This window comes from Myxine glutinosa, chromosome 1 (genome assembly GCF_964187855.1).
Source record: "Myxine glutinosa chromosome 1, kmMyxGlut1.1, whole genome shotgun sequence".
NCBI lineage: Eukaryota > Metazoa > Chordata > Myxini > Myxiniformes > Myxinidae > Myxine > Myxine glutinosa.
The window spans coordinates 425563127-425582526 of NC_136261.1; the positions used below are offsets into that span (position 1 = coordinate 425563127).

Here is a 19400-nt window from a genome sequence, read left to right on the forward strand (position 1 = left end):
ACAAGAATAATGAAGAAATGAAAAACAGTATGGGGGCAATGAGGGACGAAATGGGGGTAATGAGGGACGAAGCGAGGGGTACCGGTGAGGGGTTAGAACAAAGGATGGGGTCCAATAGCGAGAAATTGAGGGAGGACATGGGGGCCCAGATCGGAGGGTTAGGGAGTAGAATAGAGGGATTAGGAAACAAATTTGAGGGATTAGACAATAGATTAGGGGAAATACAGGAGGGGTTAATGGGGGTAGAAAACAGAATGGCCGCTCAAGAGAATCAAATGGAAGGGATGCAAAAGGGGTTACAGGGGTTAGAAAACAGTATGGAAGGCAAATTGAGGGACATGAGGGACCAAGCGGAAAGGGAAGTTAAACAGATGGGGCAGCAGATAGAGGGGGTCAGAATGGGGGTAGAAACCAAACTGGATGCTCACAGGGAGGAAATGGAGCAGATGAGGGTGGCATCTGGGCAGGAGATGCAAGTGATGAGAGAGGAGATCAGAAGAGGAGTGAGTGAGGAGGTCGGAGGAGTGCGCGAGGAGGTGAGGCACTGTAAGGAGTGCATGGAGAAGGAGGTGAGAAAGGGGACTGTAAAGTTACAAGGGGGCATAGAGGACCTGACGCAGGAAGTAGAACAACTGACAGAGGGACAAAAAGAACTAACGGACCAGGTAAAGAAGAACACAGCGGTAATAGGAGGGTTAAAAGCGACACAAAATGACCTAAAAATGACTTGGTAGCGACGAAGAGGGAATGTCAGATGGTACGTGAGGGACTGACAACGAGGTTGGACGAGGTGATAGAGGTAATGGAGACGAAGGACCGGCAGGTGAGGACGCACATGGAAACGGTCAAGGTAGCCTTAGAGGACGAGCTTGAGGAGACGTACCGGGACATAAAAGAGGTGAAGCAGAAATTAGAAGAAGTGGAAGAAGGGGTGAGCGAAATTAAGAAGCGACGGAGAGAGGATAAGAAAGAGATAAAAGAGGAGGTAAAAGAATTGGTCCAAAGTCTGTGTTTGGATCGTGATGATGTGCTCATTAACCGGATGAGGGATTCGCAGGTGATGGAGGAGAAGCGAAGAGAAAGAGGACCCGGTGTAAGTGGTGACCAATATGGTCGTGCGTATGATGCGCCAGGTGATTTAATGAGCTTGGGGGTCGAGATGGACCCGGGTGTTCGTGAGAGGCCGTTGGTGAAGTGTGCGACAGGTCTGGTGTGCGAAAAAGGAGGTGTGCGAGAAAGTCCGACTCTGGGGTGTGTGAGGAAAAAGTGCATGCCAAGGAGTGAGGGTGCTGTCGAGAGTGAGTCGGTCGTAGCGCGTGTGCGAGGGAGCACATGGGAGCGCGTAGTGAGGAGTGTTACGGAGGGTGTAAAGGGAGAATGCATGCCTGTGGTGAGTGTTACAGAGGGTGTAACGGGAGAGTGTGCACGAGAAAGGTGTGTAATGGACAGGTGCATGAGGAAAGAGTGCGCTGTCGAGAGTAAGGGTGAGTGCACTGTCAAGAGTGGAGGTGAGAGTAGTAAGAGTGACACGGAGCGTGAGTTGGTTGTGACAGGTGAGAAAGGAAGCACACCTGGAATGGTAGAGCGTGTGTGGGAATGCACGTTGGAATTGGTAGTGAGGCACGTGGTTGGGTGTGCGGGTGAGAGCACACCTGTGGTTGTCACAGAGGAGGTGACTGAGGAAGGGGCGCGAAGAGGTGTGTTGGTGAGGTGTGCGAGCGACGAATGTGTGCCAAGGTGTTCGGTGGTCAGGTGTGTGACCAAGTCGGGGAGTGGAATGAGTGTACCTGGGTGTGTTAGAGAAGGTACGACGAGGAGCATGGAAACGGCTGGAGGGGTGAGCAAGAAAGGGGTAGCGTATGCACGTAAGCATGCAGGGGAAGCATCGACGGTAACCGGGTTAGAGGTTAGAGCGACTTTTAGCCGAATCGGGCCCTCGGTGCGTGCCGGGCCTCGCTTTGAACGGCCGCGTCCGTGCTCCACTAGGCGGAGCGGGCAGCCCGATAGGAAGGGTCGTCATGGCGACCACTTTTTGTTGAGGCATTCCGGCAGGTCGATATCGGGCCATGGGATGGCTCCGTGCCGAGATGGTGCGAGGGATCTCGGCCCGGGTAAACCTCCGTCCCTGCCCCGAATGCGGGACGCATCCAGCCGCTGGCACAGAACAACCCGCATTCATGGCTTGGCTGTACGCAGCCGAGCTTTAGAAGTAAATTGGCGCACCGAGAGGCATTAGTAAGTAGACTGGGTGATGAGGTTAGTGTTTTGGACCCAAAATTAGAGAAAAACTAAATTTGATGATTGGCAAAGGATTGGCAGTAATGATTGGCAGATGATGAGTAGTGATTGGCAAATTTTTGATTTGTTGAAATTTGATGTGCAAAATTGGTAGTGAGCGATGGGCCCGGTGGGTAATGGTGGCATCCCTGCCACCCTTCCCATGGTGGGGCAAATGCGCGATAGATTATGGGGTGATGGCAGTGAAAACTAGCCCGGGTGGGTTAGGTTATATTGATAGGGATCTAGCGAAGATGACATTAGGTAACGTTAAGTTTAGATAGTGACTGATACCTGTAGTGGGGACGCAGGTAGATTAGAGTGGATGATAATGACGAGGGAGCGCAATAGTTTAAAGGGACGACTGGGAAGCGCAAGTTTCAGAGGGGAGTAGTTAGATGAGATGATGCTGTGTGAGAGCTGGTCAGGTGTGTGGAGCAGTGTATGAGTAGTGAGTGTTGTGGATCAGCGCGAATGCGCTTGGGGAGAGAAGGGTGCAGGTGGCACCAGGTGTGAGAGCACAGGTGTGCAAGTGCAGGTGTGTGGAATACATGGAGTGAGAATAGTGGAAATTGTGGAGTGGAGTGGATGGTGCGAAGGTGTGAATGGGGGAAGAGTGGACCCCCATCACGGATACCCGGGGCGGGTAGTGTAAGTGTTAGGTAGAGGGTATAGGTAAATTGTGGTTGGATATTGGCATTTGTGGTGCGGTTGCAGAATGGTATTGTGGATGGGTGCATTAGTGTTGTGGAAATGGCTGGGCGTGTAGCCTGTTAGTGTGTGTAGTTGGTTTGGGCACTCCACCACTGTGAGGATGTCGGCCAGGTGAGGCCGCAGGTGGGCTCTGTGAGTCGGTAGAGTTGTGGATGGGGCCCGAGGATCCGGAGAACGGACCCGGGTAGCCCAGTGCCAGAGAGGGCACCGAGTGGGGAGAGCGCCAGAGGGCCTTCCCCAGGTAGATAGGTTAGGGTAAGGAGCAGGTAAGCTCGGAGGCAACTGCAGTGGTGGAGGTGTGCAGGTGGGTAGACCTGCTAGGAGAGCTGCACGCCGCAGCCCAGAAATTGTGCGAGGGCACCGGGAGATGAATCGGGGGAGTGAGACCCCAAATTGAGAGGCACCACAGGTTGGTCAATGGGAATTGGTTTGTAGAACCCATAGTGTAAGTTGGCCAATGGATTGGCAGGGAAAGACCCCGGGTAATGTAAAGTTGTTAAAGTCATTTAGGAAATAGTTAGGATTGCTGAACCTGTCGCACCATACGCAGCCACTTACCTGAGGTGATGATGATGACTCCACACCTGTGTTTTCTTTGTTCTGTGTGCAGGAAATGAGAATTGCTGTGTGGATTGGTGAGACGCATCACGACGTGGATGAGACATTGGGGTGATTCCATCTCTCCCTCCTTAGGAGGGACTGATGATGAATTGGTGATGGCAAATTTTGATGTTGAGTTGGAGATGGCAAATTGTGATGAGAGTTGGAAATGGCAAATTTGATTGGTTAGGAGGGAGAGAAGACGAATTTGGTATATGGGAGGAACGGGGAAGACAGTAGGGACGTTTGTTGATTTGTAAAGTAGATGTTTATGGGTAGTGTTGTGTTTTGTGGATACAGTAAGGGGTAAGGGAGGGGCAATGTAGGTTACCTGGTGGGGGGGGGGGGGGTGTACTGTAGGAACATACCTGTCTCACCTGGTTCCCATGTGCCCCCAGTGTGCATTACCTTATATTGCGTGCACTTTTGCGCCCTTACCACCTTACTCACTTGTCTTCTTCTTTTGTCTCCCACCTCCGAGGATGTGGCTTTGGGGCAGAGAGAGAGGAGAGAGAGGTGCTGGCTCCGCAGTTGTGGGCCTGCACTTTCGCTGCTTGCTGCCGGGATCGATACACCATATGGACCGCAATTTTTGTGGCCGCCCACCATGGACCGCAGTCTTTTGCGGCCAAGCACCACCCGTTGATGGACCTATGGGTCAACGTGGCACCTATGCCATACAGGTGAACCACTTTTAGTTGGCCCCCTGACGGCCACAATACAGAAATGGACGCGGTTGGCGCCTTTCTTTTTTCTAAGGAAGCTAGAAGGCCAAGCACTTCAGGAAGGCAAGACCAGCGGCAGAACATCGGCCGGCTGCGACACCACCGGTGACGTTGAACACTTTATTGGTGCACCGGATGGTGCTGACTGTGTGATGGGGTGGTGCTTTTGGTGCTTGAACGGGGTGCTCTGCACATTATTAAAGGCCGTAAGGCCACAGGGCACTCGTGGGTTGGTGTATCGATGCTGGCATGCGTGCTCTCTCTATGCATAACATCTGCATGTGTTCCTCCAAAAACAGGTCCTGGATCGTAGTGTAAATATCAGTGTAGTCTTGTGTAAATAATGCTCCCTACCGGCTGTATGTTTAGTTTGAGAATTCTTTCCGCGATTCGGTTATCCTGTGGGTGTGTTTCTGTGAGGAGAAGGGTGCAACGTCGCAGGGGGACATATTTACTCATTTGTGAACATCTGTAAAACTGTCGCACTCAGGGTTGAGTTAATAGTAGAGGGAACTACATCGGAGTGCCACACTAAAGTAGGTAAAAATTTATCGGGTCGGGACGCCCCGAGGTAGAGAAGGGTGCAATGTTGCGGATATGGGATTTGGCCTCCATCCATATCCGCTTGTAAATATTCCCCTATTTCCCCAATACTCCCCAACTATCCCCAATCCCCCATTCCCTAGTCCCATTGTCTGTAAACAACACTCTGTAGCCCCGACCTTCCCCTTTTTCCCCCATTAAATGTCGCACCCAGGTTCACCGCATCTCACGTAGACAACTATAGGACATCTTGCTAGTTATTCTTAGTCTATGTCAGTTAAGGACTCGTTTCCATTAATTCTGACTCTTCGTTGCACCAGAATGTGATTGTATGGCACCATTAGTAAGTTTAGGACCTCCCAATACCTCCCCGCATCTCTTCCTCATGGAACTACAACAACAACAACAACAACTACAACAACAGCGGGGGCGGGGCGGCGGCGGCGCGGGGAGTGTGCGTCCTCACTCCGGCTTGGTTAGCCGCCATTGCCCATGTGCTCTGACGGGGTTACCATGCAGGGGCTCACTGTCAGCTCCTCGTCAAGGGCGGAGCCCGGTAACCCCCCCGCACCCAATAAGAAGCGGCGGACCGATTCCATCTTTGGCGGAGCTAACGAGCCGAGGGCGTGTCACTCCCCGCTGGACATGCGCAGGAAGACGGAGGTGACGTCAGATGCGCCTCAGCTTGGAGAGAAAAGGACGCCACCTCCAGCGCGACGATACCTCCCCGCATCTCTAGACCGGACCGGGTCGATTCTGCCCCTGAGCTCAAGGTGCACCTTGAGCTATCGACTGCCTGCCCTTCCTTGCCATCAATTCCTGTGTGAGTCAGTCTTGTCCCGTTTGTCTGTGGTCTGTCGGGGCTAAGATAAGACCGTGTATAAGTGCCCATCTTTCTGTGCTGTACCTCTGTGCCGTGTAATCTAAACGTTCTGCATAACCATATTATATCCTCCTCCGGAGGTCTTGAGAACTGTACCCCTGGTGTCGTGTCATTTAACCCAGCCGTTGTGTCCGTTCCTTCATTGATCTAGCGTAGCGCGATTCGGCCAACGTTCGAGTGTAATCGGGTAACTTGTGCGAACACGGCGGCCATTCCGCTCGGCCCATCATAACATCTAAGTCGTGTCCGTAACAATATATATATATATATATATATATATATATATATATATATATATATATATATATATTTATTTATTTATTTATTTATTTATTTATTTTTGACTGTTCGTTATATCCTGGCCACATCGACTTGAATCTCAACCTTTTTGTGGTGGGGGAAAGGGGGTGGGGGAGGGGGGGAGGGGTTCGTTTCAACTCCTCACATCTGTGTGAAAATCTATTCCCTCCATTAACATTGCATTACCATTGATGTTGAGAAAAATGTGGGAGCAACCAGCTATGTGGGCTTCACATTGTGACCTGTGTAACTGCGCTGCTTGGCAGCAGTCATCGATGGCATGAAGTGCAGTCATGCCATGATGGTAAGTGGTCTGCATGGCTTTCATGTGGTTTGGTGAACAACTCTCGGTTTAATAAGGTTTACTTTTCGGGATGTGGACAACTCCAAACTCTCAAATGACTAATAAATTGATCATAATGTGCCATTACATATTCACAATCACACAGACACTGCATTTGTGCTTTGAAGACCTCTCTTTATTGTGAAACCCTTCACAAATACAAGTTTCATGAAAAATATAAGTAGAAGTCTTATTCTGATAAACAATTTTACATCATGGATGTTCTCCCCATATCACACATGGCAATGAAACATGGACTACATCAAAGATCGAGTAAAAATTGATGTTCAAACAATGGAAAGTTACCATATGAGCAAAACCAAAAAGGGACAAGAAAAACAACTAAATCAGGCAGAAAACAAAATTCCTAAACACTGGTCACAATCAAAAAACTCAAATGGAACTTGGCTGGATACATGGCAAGGACAGAGACAAGAATTACAAACTGGAAACCAAAGGAAGGTCTTGAAAGGAACACGATGAGATCCAAGATCAGATTGAGAGATTAAGTTCTGTTTCCATTTAAGTTTTTGACATCAATTTTTCAACAATTCTATATTATGAGAATATGAAGAACCAAATTAACAAGTTTTACATTTTTTTTAAAGCTGTCATTTTATTTAAACTTAGTTTGAGGATGCAGATGGGGTTACAATTTTGAGATTCTTGTTGCCTTCTGACTCCAGTTTGCAGTCATTGCTGTGGACATTCTGGTGACAGCAAGCTGTTTGGATTTCATCAAGGGGTTTGGGATGCCGGCTGGTTGTCAGGGGTTACTGATGGTACTCTGAGGGGTTGTGCTTTCAACGTAGATGCCCAAAGGGATGTACGCTTTCACGATAGCTTTCTCCTTACTGGTTCACTGAATACCTTGCCGACTGCTGAGGATCGCTTACAAGGGTGACACAAACAACCCAGTGTGGCACCTTTTATGTGATCGCTCCAGCGTGGGTTGCACTATGGAAGGTCAAGCTCCGTTTCGAAATAAAATCCTCATCACCAATATAATATTTTAGGCCATGGGCCAAGCCCTCAAATTCTTACTTTCCATGGTCTGCGTCAGAGAAGTACTTTACTTAAAATATTATAATCAGCTGGAAGATTTCTAAGAACATTTATGAATGTTCCCATTTTAAAAACCAGCACATTTTTTCAATGTACTGTGAAGGTAATAAGGACGATACAATTACCCTTGCAGCAGGCAATTCTCCTGAAATAATGACGTCATTGTAAGCCTTACTCGACGTCTGTAATACAGGACATACTCCTGTATTATGTCGTCTGTTCTTCGATTTGAAGATCAACAAGCTGGATGTTCCAAGAAGCTGTTCAAATGTCATTGATGATGTACTTCAGTTTTGGCATATGGCTAACATTCCCACAAAGCACAAACCAAATGCAATTGCAAAACTTAAAGCTTTCTATCAGGAGTATGTCCTTCTTAGGAAAACCAAGGCATGGCGAACAGAGAGGCAGGGTCAATTGGAGACAGATTTTAGCCATAAACTGAATCAGCTATTTGATCTATCACATGCTAATTCTGAACAGCTTATCAAAATTCCACAGGATTTTGAGTTCCTTCAAGATCAACAAGGACCCAGGAAGATGATAATGACCGGAGAAGACTTGCAGTTCAAAAAGCGAGAAGAGAAATGACAGAAACGACAAGGTGAAGAGATGATGCGCATTGAAAAAGAACAGGAAACAAAAAAACAGATGGTGATGAACCCTAATGAAGTGCTGGATGATTCATCACAATCAACAGGTGAAGAAACTGCAAATGATGATGAGCCTGTGGAGATTAACAAATATTTCTCAAAACAAATCGATATGCCTGAAACATCAGGAGCAACAACTCCAATGACTATGAAGTTGGACAAACGTTGCATCGTAGAAGACCCTTTTGTTGCAGCAAGTTTGGATAGAACTGGAACTACACCACGTGAAGCAATGCACATCATTGGTCCTGCACTGAAAGCTGCTGGGGTCCCTGTAAGCAGACTGACACTGTCAACAACTTCACTTGATGAAGCTCGAAGGACAGTCCGCAAGTCAATTGGAGAAACTATTCAGGAAAACTTTTCGCCTGATACGCCTCTTGTTGTACATTTTGATGGCCAGTTGATGCCAGACAATGATGGTACAATGGCTGATCGTTTGCCTGTTGTTGTATCTGGAAATGACGTATAAAGCTTCTTGGCATTCCAAAAGTTCAATCTGGTACTGGAATCCTGATAGGAGAAGCAATCATTAAGTTCATCAATGAATGGGATGGTGTGTCTGAATGGCTTGCTGGATTATGTTTTGACACAACAAGCACAAATACAGGACTCCATATAGTCTAGTAGGAAGACTAGGTCCCCCTGCACCCCCCGGAGATATACTTCTAATCAGTGTTTCTAGATTGGAAAAAATGTGTAGAAAATGACTAGCTATGGCCCCAAGCTGAAACAATGTCCCACATACCATTTTTATGCAAATTACTGCTGCCATTATCAAAAAAAGACTAGGTCCCCCTGCACCCCCCGGAGATATACTTCTAATCAGTGTTTCTAGATTGGAAAAAATGTGTAGAAAATGACTAGCTATGGCCCCAAGCTGAAAAAATGTCCCACATACCATTTTTATGCAAATTACTGCTGCCATTATCAAAAAAAGACTAGGTCCCCCTGCACCCCCCGGAGATATACTGAAACTGGCAGTGACTGGTGATTGAAATGCGGTGCCTTTTTGTGTTTCAGGTCGAGGTACGTGAACTCCCCACGATCTACAGCAACCAGGAAGAGACTGATACCAGGGTGGTTCTGTACCTCCATCATGCTGCTACCATCGGATACAAGAACGCTGTAGTCAGAACACCGGACACAGACATCCTCCTGATCCTGCTCCACCATGCCCACAACATCAAGCTGACGGTGTACCTGGATACAGGGTCAGGGAAGCATCGCCAACTTGTCAACGTCTCTGAGCTGGCAGAATCCCTGGGAGAGGACTACTGTGCCACTCTCCTGGGGTACTATGTGTTCAGCGGAGAAGACTGCACCAGTGCCTTCAAAGGGAAGGGAAAAGTCGGGCCCTTGAAAAAGCTGGAGAAGAATCCCAGGTTTCACAGGGCATTCGGTGAATTTCACAGGGTATTTAGAAAAATAAAACTTTGTGTTAACGTCTGTGTAGACGGACCTTAATATGAGTCTATTATTTCGTAAAACTGTGATTATTTTGTAAATAAAGCACTAATTAGCATACTAGTATACCATAGACACATGTAATCATGTTATGAATAGTTCTATCATGATCTATGCCCTTCAAAACATGGGTCTAGACACCTTCATTTTTCAATTATCTGCAATATTGGCTGAGATATGTCAAAAATCGTTTTTTTGATAATGGCAGCAGTAATTTGCATAAAAATGGTATGTGGGACATTTTTTCAGCTTGGGGCCATAGCTAGTCATTTTCTACACATTTTTTCCAATCTAGAAACACTGATTAGAAGTATATCTCCGGGGGGTGCAGGGGGACCTAGTCTTTTTTTGATAATGGCAGCAGTAATTTGCATAAAAATGGTATGTGGGACATTTTTTCAGCTTGGGGCCATAGCTAGTCATTTCCTACACATTTTTTCCAATCTAGAAACACTGATTAGAAGTATATCTCCGGGGGGTGCAGGGGGACCTAGTCTTCCTACTAGACTAATATGGGTGCAATCACAATCATTCAAAATGCCTTAAACAAACGCCTACTGTTTTTGGCTTGTCGGCATCACATATTTGAAATCATTGCTTCAGCTGTATTTGACACATTCTTTGTTGCATCTGGACCACAAATTGGCATTTTCGGTCGCTTTAAGAAGCATTGGACTTCCATTGACACAAGCAAATTTGCATCACTTGCCACAAGCCTTGATGGCAGTGAGAAGGTTTGGTTTTAAAACAATCGCGACTCTGCAATAACTTTTCTTCGCAGTCAACTAATGGACAAACAGCCAAGAGATGACTATTTGGAATTCATTAGACTGGCTCTCATCACACTTGGAGATAATGTGGAAGGACATGTAAAGTTCAGTCCACCTGGAGCATACCATCGTGCACGCTGGATGGCTAAAGGCATATACTGCCTCAAGATATCCTGTTTTCGCGACCAGTTTCAGCTATCTGCACATGAATTTCAGTCACTAAGACGTATTTGTCTCTTCACAGTCACCTTGTATGTAAAAGCATGGTTCACTGCAAATGATACTTGCAATGCACCTTCCAATGACTTACACCTTCTTCAGGCTATGGAAGACTACTCTGAAGTCGATCAAAAAGTTGCCAAGACGGCTCTGTCAAAATTGAGGAGTCATCTATGGTATTTGAGTGAAGATTTGGTTGGCTTAGTTCTCTTCTCTGACAAAAGTGCAGTGGAGGTGAAAAAGGATGATTGTGGTAATCTCCTTAGAAAAGCCTGAGATTAAAGAAGATGTGAGGAGAGTTCATGTTCCTGCCAGTCACGCATTCAAAGGGAGGCAGCTAGCTGAGTTTGTGACAAGAAGGTCTCTCAATCTCTTCTGTGCTCTGAAGTTGTCAAAGGAGTTCCTTAAAAGCGATCCTGAAACATGGAGCTCGAATCAAGACTATATTCTTGCCCAAGAAAAAGTTTCTGCACTACGTGTGGTCAATGATTGTGCTGAACGTGCCGTAAAGTTGGCTACAGATTTCAACCTTGCCCTCACTCATGATGAAGAACAGCATCAGCTCATCTACCAAGTGGTAGAACAACACAGGAAATTGATCAGAAAGCCACTGAAGAAACATTTCTTTGAGGACAACACAACCTAATGATATCTACTTAATATGATAAAGACAGTGGTTTCTATCATGCGAAAACATTTGACATATGACTTATAATTTTCTTAATTGAAAAATATTGTTACGGTCCACGGATTAGATGTTATTTTTACCGAGCGGAGGTACCGCAGCCGAACAGTTCTTCCCCAATTCACCCAATTCTCCCAGACGTTGGCCGTATCGCGCCACAGCTACTCAATAGGGAAAAGACTAAGACGACGAATGCAAAGAGGAAGAAGAAGACATACAGAAGAGTAATTATTATTATTTACACACACATAAGCAAAAAGAGCAGTCACGGGTATTTACAACGGACATGAAAAAGCAGGTAACACAGTGCAAATTACTAGCTTATACTGACTTAATTACCTACCCAGGACAGAACAAACAAAACAAACTCACGTACGCAAATGGATGGAAGGGTAGGAATCGTTTGGAGGGATGAGCAGGTGGGATCACAGGGCACAGCGAGCAGGTCCACTCCGGGCGGGAATCGAGGAGCCGGCAGCTCCTTGTATTCGGCTTTACAGCGCACGCCGGCAGGGTCACTCGGCTGGTTGAAACGGGGTTGGTTGAAACGGGGCTGGTTGAAGCGGCTCTTTGTCAAAGGCTTTTCGTATCTCTCACGCAACTCCGGTGCAACTCTGAACTCTCTCCCGGTGGACTGCCAACCCTCTTACGCACCTGGACTCATCTGCCGTATCTCTGGTGTCTCTTTCTGCCCGCGATCGTCGCACCCTTCTCGCATACCTTTAGCGCGGGTCTGACATGCCCTCTTCGGTTTCGGTACCGCCCTCCTCCCCATGCTCTGTTTTGTGACCTTGTATGGCAATCCCACGGGCTTGTCTCCTTATTTGGGCATGGCGCCGACGGCACGCCCCTCGTGGCGAGCCACGGGCTTGTTTCCTTATTTGGGCATGGGGCTGAACAGCCCCGCCCTTCGTGGCGCGCCCTGGGCTTGCCTCTCCCTGGCGACCCAGCCCCTCCTGTTCAAACAGACCACGGAGCACATATTCACTCTAGCAGCGAAATGAGAGGGCGTGCACCCCACGCTTGTGAACTGCTTTACCCGCAGATGGAGAGTTTGGCTGGGAAATGGAAGTATTGAAGGGGAGCTATTCTTAATTGATTCGGTGCAATGGAGTGTCATTCTAATGGAAGACAAGGCCTTACTCTAAAACACATAATAAGATATAAGCTACTGAACAAGGGTTTTATCGTGTCCTTCAATGTGGTGTTTCATGGAATTAACTACCAGGACGCCCTTTTTACCTTTATACAACTCTGGAGGCAGGAGGGGCCATATCCAACAATGTTACACAACAATTTACCACAATACAATACACACAATCAAAAAAATGCAATCCTCATATCCGCAACAATATGTTTTTTGAGTAATTAAATGATTTAAAAAGTAAAGCATTGAAAGCTATATTAAATCACTAGTTTTCCGAAAAATTGGTTCTTTTTTCATTCCTACATATGACTTGAGCTGTCACTTAATGTATACTGATCCACCTGGAAGTTGTCAGATTTGTTCATAATGACCAACCTCACAAAATTAGAGGGTATGCGTTTTTGAAATAAAAAACATTTTTCACACCATATAATTTCTGAACACCCTAACGTACGTATGACCACTGCACTAACTTGTTGATGTGGAGATACTTACATGTTGTATGTCTTGGTTAAGCTTTTTATTTGTATCATCATGCATAATGAAACACAAAACTAATGACATTGTTTTGGCCTCTATAATATACATATAGAATCTATGAAATTAAAATATTGTAACATAAAGCTATTCATTGATTAGATCTCAATGCTATTTCCTCCATTTTCACTTTGTTGCTTTAATTATTTTTCAAATGCAGCTGCTACAACCAGTGGAATCCAGAAGCAAGAAGCTAAGCAGAGTGAGGAAGTAGCACCCGAGTTTCAACTTCTCTGACAGAAAGGACCTGACTGACATGCTGTACCATCTCGGGCTTCTCACCTTTTGCCAGTCCAATGCATCATTTGCAGCAAAGAAAGGTACATCATCGAACACTTAGGCAAAAAAGGAAAGAAAGAAAAACGTATCTGGTGTGAAACAGTAACAGTGGGTAAGCTGGTGAATGCTGCAGAATTGCACAAAGACGAGAGCATTTTATTGCATATACTTGGACAGGATCTTGTAGCGTTAGAAGTTAGGTACCATTTAACTTGTTACCAGAGCTGCACAAGATTTCTGAATAGGAAAGAGAATGAAGAGGGTCTTGAAAAAAACCTCGATGAGGCAGAATACAAATACTTCTGTGTATCGGTCATAGAAGAAAGAATAACAAAGAAACGTGAAGTGCTGCGCTTGAAGAAATTACTATCTTCATTTAAGAAATGGGTATGTGAGGTAGAGGGGGGTAGATATTGGATATAAATCCTTTTATCTAAAGAAGAGACTTCAAAAGACAAACCCATTTCTGAAGTTTTTGAGATCATCTCACAACAACAAGTGATTTAGTGATTGTGGAAGATTTGTCCACAGACGAGATGTTCGAGGAGGTTGCTCTCCCACTCTCCTCTAATGTGAGCACAGATGAGACAGATGACTCGGACACAAACCAAGATGAAACCACATCTCATATGAATGCAGGGCATAACTATAGAGTTCTTTACCATGCTGCACAATCACTGAAGAGGAGTATCATTGCAACTTGTGCCAATCCTCAGCTGATCTGGCCACCAACAGCAGCAGACATCAACATGGATGCTGCTGCCCGTGTTGTGCCTAATGAGTCATTGAACTTCATGGCATGGCCAACAGGAGCATCCGATGAACTTCCTCAATAAATTGCACGTGTAAACGTTGGTGAAGATAGAAGTAAGAAGATTATTCCAACTTGCCAGGATATAATGAACATTGCATTCAATGGAAGGAGGCTCATGCCTAAGCACTCTGCCTTGGCTATATCGGTTGGACACATAACTTGATCTGCTCAGCTTATCGGATTGCTGAATGGCCTGGGACATTGTACTTCCATTTCCCAGGTCCTTGAACATGATACACCTCTGGCCCAATTTCAGATTCAGCGAGGAGAGCATTTCATACCTCCAAATATCCAGCCAAATATCCATACAATGATTGTATGGGATAACAATGACTACGGTGAAGAAATATCTGGCAGAGGAACCACCCACAATACCAATGGTATAATAATTCAAAGGCAGGTATCCACTGATGACTCATTTGATGAAACAATATCTGCACAGAGAATGACGAAATGATCCCTGCAGCCACCATCAACCAACATGGAATTCAATCGTGGAGTTCAAAGGAAAGGGCCCCAGAAATATGCTGAGAATGTCCAACTGGACTTGGAGAACCATATCCATGTCCAATAAACTGCACGGAAAATCGATAGTGCATACTTTCTCACAAAGACGGCAAAGATGAATGAAAGTGTCTTACCTGGATGGACTGGTTTCAACACATTGTTTAAAAGAGGTGCTATTCCAACACAAACAAATATTGGCTACTTACCTGTCATGGATGCCAGTCCGATTCAGTTAAACACAGGGTACACGATCCTATGCCGCAGCCTTGCCATAGCAGATGGGTTGGGACTCAGTAAGATTGTTGTAGTCATGGACCAGGCCATTTATTCAAAGGCTCAAAATATACGATGGAAATTGTGCCAATCCTCAGCTGATCTGGCCACCCACAGCAGCAGACATCAACATGGATGCTGCTGCCAGTGTTGTGCCTAATGAGTCATTGAAGATGATGTTGCGCCTAATGAGTATTGGAAAGCGATATTCTGATGCTGGCTTCCAGGACATTATCATCGAGTCTGAAGTGATTTCTACTGGGTCTGTCGGGGGAGTAATAAGTGGCCATCATTAGAACAGGAGCGTAAGATCTCACAAATTACTTTGTGAAGCACTTCAACGACTCCGATGGCAGTCATACTTGGATACTGTATCAGAAGAGGAGAGAAATTTCGCTTCCCAGCTTGCAATTCACCTGCAGAAGGCATTCCCAGCTGAAGACTTTGACGACCGTGTCAACTCAAAGAAATTTCAGGAGCTTGTCGGTGGCTATGAGAACTTCATCATGGACAACCTGAATATTGAGACGTTCCACTTCTGGAGCATATATATTCCAATGGTTGATGACTTGCTCTATTCATCAGGGCTACAAGGCAAGCCAGTTGGAACCTTCACCTGTCGAGCATCCATTCCATTCCACCTTGGTTCTTTTCATATGACAGAATCAATAATGCAAGGTATCTGACATCATATGGGTTTGAGATGTGCTGCTTGAGACAGTCACCCTGACATCTATGCAGAGTTTCAAGCTGGGAATTTTGTTGCATAAACACAACAGAAGCATGGGTTTGCTCAAATTGGTTGTGAACAAATAATTGAGCAAACTGCAAACCGAGACTCCAAGACAAAAGAAGGAGTGACTGGATTCACACTCAAGAAGGTGCAGTGCACAGATGGACATTATTAAAATATGAAAGAACTGCCATTACGAGAAATTGTCAGGAGATGGCGTTGGTTGGTCGTGACACTTCATGTCGGGCCCGTGTTGACTTAGACAGAACACGAAAAGAGCGTGATGAGAAGGACATACAGAACATCATGGATACAATTCAAAATATGGTCAACCCTTTTGATCCTTCACTAGAATGAGACAAGCTGTTTGACATAACATCAGGTCAGCTTGCATCAGACCTGTCGCTGCAGACCTTCATGAGGCCAAGGAAAAAGGTGAAGTTGCCTTCACAACATTCTGCCAGAAGAGACTTCAATCAAATGATATTGGTTTCCATGACACCATGACGAAGATGAAGCTGAAGACTTTCAAGGATACAGATAAGTCCACCATAACAAAAGTGAAGGGTAAAGAAATCGCCTTGATAGCTGACCAGGATCTGTCCGCAGGCTGATTGTTGTTGGTTCAGTGAGAAAGGTTGACATAAAAGAGATGCTGGTTCATTCATTGGGTCCATTTCCTGCACCACTGGCAAACCATGATGGCTCTCCTGTGAAAACCAACAGAGACAAACTCATGCAGTTCCTGGAGGGATCAGTTGAGGAGATCCCATTTGGCTCAATATGGGTATGGGATTCGATGGCACTCATCAGAGTCATCAAACCACAGCCATCATTTGGACAGTTTGCTGATGAAATGTTGAAATGCCTTGTGAAACAGGCAAAGATGAACAGGTCCAAAGTTGTGCACTTTGTTACGGACAGATACATGTCTGGCAGCATAAAGAATGCTGAAAGAGGAAGACGAGCAGAGGGAGGGACCCAGATCAGTGAAATATTTTCTCCTGATCAGAGGACTCCAAAACAATGGTCCAAGTTTCGATCTTGTGGTGACAAGAAGGAAAATCTGCTCCAGTTTCTGTTCAAAAAGTTGTGCAAGACTGGGAAGCTGATTGATGACATCACAATTATTGTTGGACATTGCCTTGAGTGTCATTCTATTGGAAAGCATGGCAATGATGAGGAAGTTTTGCAAATCCCAAGCTTGTTCTCAACACAAGAAGCCGATACGAGACTTCTACTTCACTCCTCGTACGCTGCAAGTAACAGTGATCACATCATCATCATGATCAGTCCAGACACCAATGTCTTGGTACTATGTGTGGCATTTTGCAAGGACATAGATGCAGAGGTCTACTTCCACACAGGCAGAGGAAGTAATACAAGCACAATTGTTGTCTGTCACATAATTGACCATTTCAGGAAAGAAGTTTGTTCTGCGTTAATAGGATTTCATTGTTTTCCTGGATGCGACACATTGAGTGCTTTGTATGGTAATAGTAAACCAAAATCTGCAAAGATCTTCACATCAAGTAAAGACCACTGATCCACATTTGAAAAGCTTGGCATGACGTTTACAGTACCACCATCCTTGCATGAAGACATCGAAGCATACACCTGTGAACACTATGGGCAGAAGGGCTTCCGCGAGGCAAATGAAGCAAGATGCAGAATGTTCAAGACTGGGAGCTGTGGAGAGAAAAGCTTGCCTCCAAACAGAGATTTCATGCACAAGCACATATTGCGAGCAAACTCCCAAGCCGCCATTCACAAAATGTGCCTTATCAGCAAACCAGAAATATCATCACCAAAGAACAATGGTTGGGATATTGATGATGGTTTGCTCACCACAGACTGGATGGGTCTTCCTCCAGCACCATCAAGTGTAATGGAACTCGCACATTGCTCTTGCAAGAAGACACAATGTACTTGAGGGGCGGTGCTCGTGTTTGCTCAACAAGCTTCCCTGGACTGATTTGTGTTCATCTAAAGTCTGTGCAAATCAGGCGTCTGTTCCTGACTGGACAGAGATTGAGGAAGAAATTGACACTCTGGAATCAGATGAAGAAGCTGAATTACTTCCTTATACTCTGTGGGTTTTTACAACTTGAGTCTATAAGTCATTGATTTATTTTGATGTTTTGCGACTGAATGCACGAATATGATTGACAGGTATGCATTATGTTATTGTATCAACAAAAATCTCTGCGTTTTTGTTCTTTTTTCTTCATTTAACAACAAAGGTTTTGCCACTTTCTATATAATGCGGTCATTTCCATTTGAAAATGAAAGATTAATTAATACAAAATTTGTATTTCAGATTAATGTAAGACTGAGAAATTCTGCATTTCATTCCAAAGTTAAAAGATTATGTCTATGTTTTCTTTTTGCCGAGAACAGTTTATACTGCAGGGTAAAACAAAACGAATGTAGTTTAAGAATGTGAACTTTTGTCCTGTAGGGTCGGGTTTTCATATGGAAAATTACAATGAATATGCATACCAAGTACAATATCTATCCTTTCCCATTTATTATTGAACCAAATTATATGTACAGTACTTAATGTGCACTAACTTGTTGATAGTCAGAGGAATTGGAGGAGTTGCATGTTTGTGTAATGATTCAAACTATGATGTCCTCATACAAAGTTGTTTACATCAAGACTTGTTATATGCAATATCATATGTATGTCAAAGAGAATATGTGAAACACACGAGCCGTTTATAAACTGAACATAAATGGTTTGTTTGAGTGGCTTTTGCCATGATTTAGTGCTGTTTCAGATAGGGATGCACAAAGCCTGAGAGAGAATGAGAGAGAGAGGAGGGGAGGGCGGGGGAGGGAGAGAGTCAGAGAGAGAGAGGATGAATTATAATTATGAGAGAATGAGAGAATGAGAGAGAATGAGAGAGGTGAGAGATGAGAGGTGAGCTTGAGAGATGGTGAGATGAGCTTGAGAGAGACCTTGAGAGCTTGAGAGAATGAGAGAGGTGAGCTTGAGAGAGAATGAGAGAGGGAAAGGTGGGGGGGGGGGGGGGAATTTGAGAGGGGGGGGCGGGGAGAGTCAGAGAGAGGATGAATCAAGATTATGAAAAATGTGACTTTTAAAATGAGTGCATGTGTGTGTGTCTGCATGGGTGTGCATATGTGTGTGTGTGTGTGTGTGTGTGTGTGTGTGTGTGTGTGTGTGTGTGTGTGTGTGTGTGTGTGTGTGTTAAATGGAGAGATAGGGGAAGGAAACGGGAAATATTTACAAGAAAGAAGAGTGAATGAGGATCATTTGGAATATAAAAAAGAATGATATGGATGTGCACGTGTCATGTGTGTAAAAGTATATGTGTGTTTTTGTGTGTCTGTGTGTCTGTATATCTCAAGAGGACAAAAATAGAGAAAGGTAGTATGGGCATACGACACAAATATAAATACCCATTAAAGTATATGTGTGATAATTATTTCGGTTTTTTGGAAATATTTGTTTCTTTAATGCTTCATTTTTGTATTCCAAGTTATAAATATAGGGATGTGGGGTGGGGATCACGAGTCCCCAAAGTATACCAGTATGTTTCGAGCCTGACTTGTCGAATTTACAGGGCAGATTTATACTTTTAGTGAATAAATTGATGCATATAAGCACTTTGTGAAATATTGGTTGCTAGGGATATTTTTACCATAGCAACGGACACCAATAGGAATTATGTACATGAAATAATCCACAAAATAATATCTGATAACATCAGATGATTTGCAAAATCATACATTTGCATGATCAGAGGATTGCAATGCTCAAAATCTTGATTTAGAAGCATCTATGCAACCGTTGCTAGGGAAAAGGAAGTCCTCACCAACGGAGTTTAACTTCCTCTTTG

At 44.9% G+C, this 19400-nt stretch overlaps 1 protein-coding gene and 1 long non-coding RNA gene across 3 annotated transcripts in view; one reads left to right on the forward strand and one right to left on the reverse strand.

Annotated features, from left to right (window-relative positions):
* The window catches only part of LOC137411091 (E3 ubiquitin/ISG15 ligase TRIM25-like), a 212658-nt gene that overhangs the window by 79094 nt on the left and 114164 nt on the right, over window positions 1–19400 (forward strand). The gene's annotated exons all lie outside the window — the stretch shown is intronic.
* Window positions 12897–19400, reverse strand: part of LOC144889637 (uncharacterized) — a 55346-nt gene continuing 48842 nt past the window's right edge. The window contains exon 4 of the long non-coding RNA XR_013621948.1: window positions 12897–13263. This is a non-coding gene — a long non-coding RNA (uncharacterized LOC144889637). The remainder of the gene's footprint in view (window positions 13264–19400) is intronic.